Source organism: Mus pahari, chromosome 9, assembly GCF_900095145.1.
Source record: "Mus pahari chromosome 9, PAHARI_EIJ_v1.1, whole genome shotgun sequence".
NCBI classification, from domain to species: domain Eukaryota; kingdom Metazoa; phylum Chordata; class Mammalia; order Rodentia; family Muridae; genus Mus; species Mus pahari.
Window position 1 is genome coordinate 37,684,658 of NC_034598.1, and position 7,569 is coordinate 37,692,226.

A 7,569-nucleotide genomic window follows, 5' to 3' on the forward strand; every position below is an offset into this window, starting at 1 on the left:
AAAGGGGGAGGCTGATATTCGGATGTCAGCTAAATAAGAGAATAAATTAATAATAAAAAAGAAGAAATTAAATCAGATGCTGGATATATAGGGAAAGGGGACCACTTCTCTAGCACCAAAGTTCCTCAGAAAACTGAAAATAAGTATTATATGAATCAAGCATGCTTTCCCTAGGGATCCACTCAAAGGATGCTGAGAATAGCACAGAGATACCTATAGTACTATTTATAGAAGCCAGTGTATAGGTTCCTATGAGCCAGGAAATATGATATACATATACACTTACATGTACACATGTAAAGGTTTATTTGCTTCCAAAGAAGAATAGAACTATGCTGTTGGAAGGAGATGGCAGAACAGGTGGGCATCATCCTGAGCAAAATAAAGTAGACATAGAATGGCGAATATTGACACTAAAGTAGGAGGGGCTGAATATGGGTGATGTCTAAAGGAGGGTGGGAGGGGGAATACAGAGGTAATGAGAACAAAGGAAATACATACAATCATCTCATCTTTTCCCTCGGATTCAGAACCTTGATTGGATCATTAGATGATAGGTAGGTAGGAGGATGAATGGATAGATGGGGTAGAAGGATAAAGATAGATGATAGGTACATAGGTAGATGGACGATAAATTGATAACCTGGGGAATGGAGAGATGCCACAGTGGTTAACAGCATTAGCCGTTCTCCCAAGGACTCAGTTTTGATTCCTAGCACCCCCATGGCAGCAATCAACTGTCTGTTCCTCCAGAACAGAGGATATGATTCCCTCTTGTGGCCCCTGTGGGCACCAGGCACATAAATGGTTCATGGATGTACAGGTTGCAGGGAATATTTAAAAAGCAAACCGGCATGTTCCTGTGCTAGTGCCAGCAGCCAGCGGCCCACAGAGCTCCTGTCAGGTGATCTCATTCAGCGGTCTCTCTACCTGTCAGCCCCCCCTCCCCCCCAGTTCCTCTTGCTTCTGTGCAATGCCCCATGCATCCCACAGTCAGCCATCATTGGGTAACACCCAGTTACCCGATAGAATTAAAACTCTTAAGCTTATAGTTAACCAATCAAATTTATGTATCAATAAAAATCACAATTTACAAGATGCCAATACAATAATTTCAGACTCAATTGATGATGATCAAAGTGTTATCCCAATTATCCTAACCTTATGATATCATAACTGTGGCTGGTTCAAGCCACGTTGGTTCACGTCAGCCTCCATTCTCCTCCTTCCCTCTCCTACCTCTCCATCTCTCTCACTCTTAGCTCCACCTCCTTTTCCCCTGTCCAATCACAGGCCTCCTCTTCACTAAGGTAATTGGAAAATACTGCAACATGTACATGCCAGCGAAACAGCCATACATGTAAAAATAAGTAAATCTTTAAAACAAACACTAGATGATTTTGTATATAAGATATGAAAGTTTAGCATAGATTATTTGGGGATAGTAAAGGAAAAGTGGACAGGTAGGGCCAAGGGGGAAAAGGAACTGCATATGAGTACATTATACTCATTGTGCAAATATCATGTATGAATTCTTTATATTTATGTAAATATCCTGAGGATGCTCATTGTTTTGTACACTAACTGAAAAATTAAAATTACAACAATAACATTTAATCTAAAACATATATGATTCTATTTGACAACCTTCAGAACTTGATAATTTTCCTTCATTGGAAGAGAGTTTTAGTAGCATTGAGTGTATAGCATCTCTTAAAGTTGCCTCAAGTCTCAAAAGCAAGCATCAGGGTGTTTGTAAGAATGTACTTCCAGTACAACTGGTATGTCTTTGAGTCTGACCCATTCCTCCGAGTATACCTGCTGACAATGTAGAAATAATACTTGCTTCCCTGTGGCTAAGGTTTTATTTCTGCCAGGAAAAAAAAAATCTTAACGTGTGATATTAAGCTGCATTAGGAGATGCCTGTGTGGAATGCCAAGACTCCAGGTGTGAAAGACAAAGGGAAGGAAGAATGGCGCTGCATTGGCTCAGCTGGGTACCTGCTTACAAACTGAACTTTTTGACTGTCCGGAAGCAGAATGGATTTCTGACACTCCATTGATAGGAGAAAGTTATGAAGGGGAAAAAACCATTCCTGTTGTTTCTTTGGGTTCACATGCAATTAAACTCATGCTGATTTTTAGCTACCTTCTGGTGTCCGTTGCAGGCATTAACTCTTTTTCCAAATGAATGTTTCTGAAATCATGAAATCCTGTCCAAAATCAACTGAAGGAACATAAGAGTATATGAGAAATCTGTTTCCATTTCAAAGAAAACATTTATTTTATCTTCTGTGTGCAACTGAGAGACCAAGTAACACCCTAGCCACTTCTTTCATCCGATCCAGTTCGAGAACTCAAAGAAGAAACTTTGGACCTCCTCAAGTTTCAGCTAGCATCGAGGCTTTTCCTGTGCATATTAAAAATGCTGCAAACAGGCCAACAGCACAGTAGCTTTATGCTAAATTTTCTGAAAAATTTTGTTCTGAATTACAAAGATTGTTGAATATATGAATATATGAATAGTTCACTCTGGAACTACCATAATTTTTAGATAGATGATGATTACAGATGATAGATAGATAGGCAGACAGATAGATTAATAGATAGATAGGAATATACATATTGTGTTTAATAGTTGCTGTCCCAATGATTTTACAAATTCTGGCATAGTTATAGTAGTAAAGACTGTATTTGAGCTTCTCCTTTCAAGAGTTAGGAATGCATTAGGTACCACAGTGTTGGTGTAACATGAACAAAACCCTGGTTTAGACACCAGAAGAGCAATGAGAGTTAGCCTGCAACAGACTAATATAAGACTGCTTTAGCCTGTATATTGTTTTAGCTTCCTTGTGATGAGCTGTAGACAGAGAACATGTATGCAGTCTGATGGGTAGATTGAGTACAAAATTATGAGTTAATGTTTTGGCTAAAGAGAAAAAAAACTTGAAGCTTTCTTAGATTTGCAGAGATTTCCAAGTCCAAAGATGAGCCATAAAGAATGAAGGAATCTTGGAGCTAGGGTAATAACGGAACTCTGTAAATAAGCTGCTGGTCTTTGACCGGACACAGACCTGACACATGCTGGGGCAGGCATTATCTATTGACCACAACTCCATCTTCAAATGTATACTTACATACTATCCCACAGCATCAGAAATCATTCTAAGTGCAAGTAACAAAAAGAACAATAAATCCTCCTTGTGGTGCCCCACAATGTAGTTAAACTTCTCGACTTGTGATTAGAGGCTCATCAGAAAGACACATGCCAAACAGATTGCAATGATAATATATCAAGTATCTTAAATATGCTAACAATGTAACCCCCAAATAATAGAGCTTATGGTTGCAATGTTTAAGGAAAAACTCAGTTCTCTCTAATGAAATCATTGAAACGAAAATGAAATGAAAAAAAAGAGTATTTTCCATATAAAGAAAGTGAAAGTAGTACAAAAGAGATTTAACATAAGTAATGCTATTTTAATAGTAGTAAAATATGAAAAAGAGGAAACAAAATGAAGGTAAGCATAATGATGAAATACTGTGTTTGAGTCAGCCGACAGTTTGTATAAGCTAAACACAGATTTAAGACACACAAAAAGGCAGATACACAACATAGACAAGAACAGGAGATACTAAGTACTGCTGATAATTCCCTGGAGTTTCACTGAGAGAAATGCCACTGTGGAAAGGACACTGTGTATTGTAGGCTGTCACATAAAGTTCCGCAACCCGATTGAGGTTAAAGCAGTGATTTGTAGTGACAGGTTTTTTGTTTGTTTGTTTGTTTGTTTTTGTTTTTTGTGTTTTGTTTTTTTTTAAACCCATGTATGTCATATGAATAGGTTTGTGTTTTAATCCCAGGCATGGGACACGGGGCTGCCTCAGTTTGTCCACAGCCATTAACTGTGATTGCCTCGTGCTCTAGGAGTGACTGATGATTGCCAGCTGCAGATAGTTTAATTCTGGGGACTCTGGAGAAGGGATAGATGCTAGTGCCTGGAGAAGGGCTAGAAACATTCCAAAGAAGAGGAGGAGGAGGAGGAGGAGGAGGAGGAGGAGGTGGTGGTGGTGGTGGTGGTGGTGGTGGTGGTGGTGGTGGTAGAGGAGGAGGAAGAGGCAAATGCCGCTCCCCAGTGATGCCCCTGTTTGCTGTTGTTGCAGTTTGTCAAGTGTTCTTGAGCATAGTGACTAAGAATAAGTTTGAGATACCCTGAGAACAGATACTGGACTGTCCCCAAGAAACATAGTGTCCATAAGCAGCAGGAAGTAGTCTATTTTGCTGGTTGAAAGAAGTCTGTTTTTCCCCTCTAATATTCTTTCTTTCTTACCTAGTGTTGGGAGATTGGAAGGGTGAGAGATAGAAGAACTCAGTAGCTGATATGGTAAAAGATAAAAAACACCAACAGTGATTATTCTGAAGCCATTTATTATAAGATGGAATTGGGTGAGGAAAAATGATCTTTGTGTTAATTTCAAAGGGAAAGAAAATGTAAACCTTCAAACTAAATCCCTTAGAGGAAAGAGGAAAACTATCGGGTGCAACAAACTTGTGAACAAGACGGCACAACACAGTTTCAGCTATGGGAGCATAGCAACCTGAATAATGCATCTCTAGCTATCTAGTATGCAGACGGCATTGTTCTCTCTTGTATGCTTGTTTGTTTTGCCCCTTTCTGTATCATATTTGTCCTCAAATACAACTCTGGTAAAAATTTCTTGGAAAGGGATTTGAGGGTATTACTAGAGAAGGAAATGACTCTGATGTGTATTAGGAACAAACTGTTTTGGCTCTGGCCATTCAAGCAATCAACCCAGGCATACTGGGACAAGGGGGTTTTGGATGTGGAGGCTGACTGCCTTAATTGTTCTCTGAGAAATCTTAGCCAACTCATGATGATTAAGTTGTACCAGGAAATTTTCAAAGCAGGAAGTGTTTTAGAGGAATCTGAAGTTTTAGTTGTTAAGAAAATTGAAGATCTCTAGAAAAAGGAACACTGGTCCTGGATCACTAAGGACAAGGATGTCCATAGAAAATACAAGGGACAAGAGAGAGGAAAAAATAGCGGGGGTCTACTGGATTAGTGAGCAAAGGTGAGAGCCCCTGTGAAGGGAGATCTCTAACAATAGAAAATTTGAATCAGAAATATTATTGGGGAAAATTGAAAGATATTGGTATAATAAAAAGATAAAGGATGGGTAAAAGAGTTTGGATCCTGTGACGGGGCCATTGGTTTAGTGAACTGACCTTCCTGGAAATGTTGAAACATGCTGATTTGAACCCCTGGTGTTCCCTGCCTAAGAAAATTAGGGTGCAAGTTCTAAGAGATAGAATTCAGGCTTATGAAGGAGCCCTGGGCCAAGGTGGAAGAGGAATTAACATTCCATATGAAAAAGTGTTTGAAAAGCATTGTACAAACAGACATTTGGATGAGCTTAATAAAGAGATCTTGCAACAAGTTAAAAATATTAACATTACTCAGACTTGTTTCACACTTCTCTGTTCTCATGCTAATATAAACAAAAGTTCATGCCCAGATGACCTGTGATTTTGGAGGGTTTAAAAGTTAATGTATAACTTGCTTTAGCAGACATTGCGCTGTGACTTTGTATATGCACTGTGCTTTCTGGCAACATAATTACATGGTTTTTTTTTTTTGTTTTTTTGTTTTTTTCAGAAAAACTAATGGGCTTGAGGAAAATAATGAAAAGGCTATTGATTATGCACTATTGTCTAACAAGGAAGTGTGTAACCAATAAAAGACTGGTGTGAACTCAGAAAGAAAATAAGAGGATGAGAGAGAGAGAGAGAGAGAGAGAGAGAGAGAGAGAGAGAGAGAGAGAGAGAGAGAGAGAGAGAGAGAGAGAGAGAGAAACTGCAAGCTGTCAGTGAGCACAGCTTGAGAATAATGAATGCTTATACCTGCCCTGAGACTCTAATTTCCTGCTGATCCAATCCTCCCAGAACCCCAAAACAACTGAGGCTGGGCCTCAGCAAAAACCAAAATAACTCAAAGTAACTCAAGAGAATCAGAGGAGTCCAGACTTTCAGAGTTTAATAAACTTGATTAAAATTCAGTTGTATTGTCAAAAAAATGGAAGATGTCCAGTGTCCTTCCTTGGAAAGATAAGGGAACTAGCATCACACATCCCAGTGCCCATCCCAAAGTCATGAGAAAATAGAAGCAGGAAAATGCCCAGGCCACACTTGTGAATATATTTGCCAGGTTATATGGAATGAAGCTCTTAATTGAAAATAAAAGCAAGTTTGTTGAAGGAACAAGAAAGTGAACATGGCCTACACTCAATGTTTCCTAATGAAGTGATTTTGTTATCAATTTAAATAATTTAATCTTTAGTAAGAAAACCTCATAGATGTGTCGGGGTAGGATGGGGAGGAACATTTAACATGAAATTAAGAACAGTTTTCCCCTGATTCTTCTAGAAAAGGAAATATTAAACTCTTCCCAAATATGAAGGGATGTTGTGAAGTTGTCTAACATGTTAGCAGAAAAGGAAAGAAGCCTGACTCTGCTGATCTGAGATGGGAAACATAGAAACAAACATATAAATTAGTAGATACAAATAGAAACATTTTAAAACACTGCAGTATGTTATAATGAAGTTACTTGATGCTAATTTGTGATATTGATTTACCACTCCCAAATTTGTCAGTTAGTGAGTCTGCTTAGGGAGCAGATAATATTTGACATGAGTCCTTGTCCTGGGCCAGAAATGACTAAAAGATGCCCCACCCTCACAGAGGAAGGCTACCTGACTTGCCTGAACCCAGAGTTAGTTTTTTTTTTTCCCCTCTGTCCTCCACACATGCTTTACAGCCCTGTGTTTGCTTTACTTTTTTAGTGCCTACTGTGTAGTTTTGTTTTGCTTAGAGGCAGAATCTTATTAGCCCAGTCTGACACTGAACTCCCTAAGTAGCCAGAGGTGACCTTGAAATGACCTTTGTGCCCCTAATCTCCCAGATGCCAGCTAAAATAGGAGATTGCACACCAAATCTGGAGTATTTTTTGAATACTATTTATTTTCTCATCTTCATAAGGAAGGAATAACCTGAATTAGGGGAAAAAAACCTTCCATGATTAAAAGTTCATATAGAATTATATGGTGCTTACTCTAAAGGGAGATAAATAAATGGGGAGATAAATAAATGATTGGAACTAGTGTTCAGGGTGGGAATGGGACAGTCTGTAATGTTGACTTCTCAGAAAGAAAGGTCACATAGACAGGTTACAAACAGCAATCTCATACTTCTGAACTGAAGTTCCATTGCGATGAAAAGAAAGTCAACTTTCCTGACTATCCCGGCCTGTTTTAGAAGAGATGAGCTTCTGAGGGGAAGGGGGATTATTGCAAGTTCAAAAAATGTGCCTAGGGTAAGTTGGGATCTTCCAGGTCAGCCTAAGCTACAGTGTGAAAATCAGTCTCTAAAAGGAAAAAGGAAAAATAGAGATGTACAGAGAGAGAGAAAGAGGAAGAGGTGAAGGAATGAAAGAAGGAAGAAAGGAAGGAAGGAAGGGAGGAAGGGAGGGAGGGAGGGAGGAAGGGAGA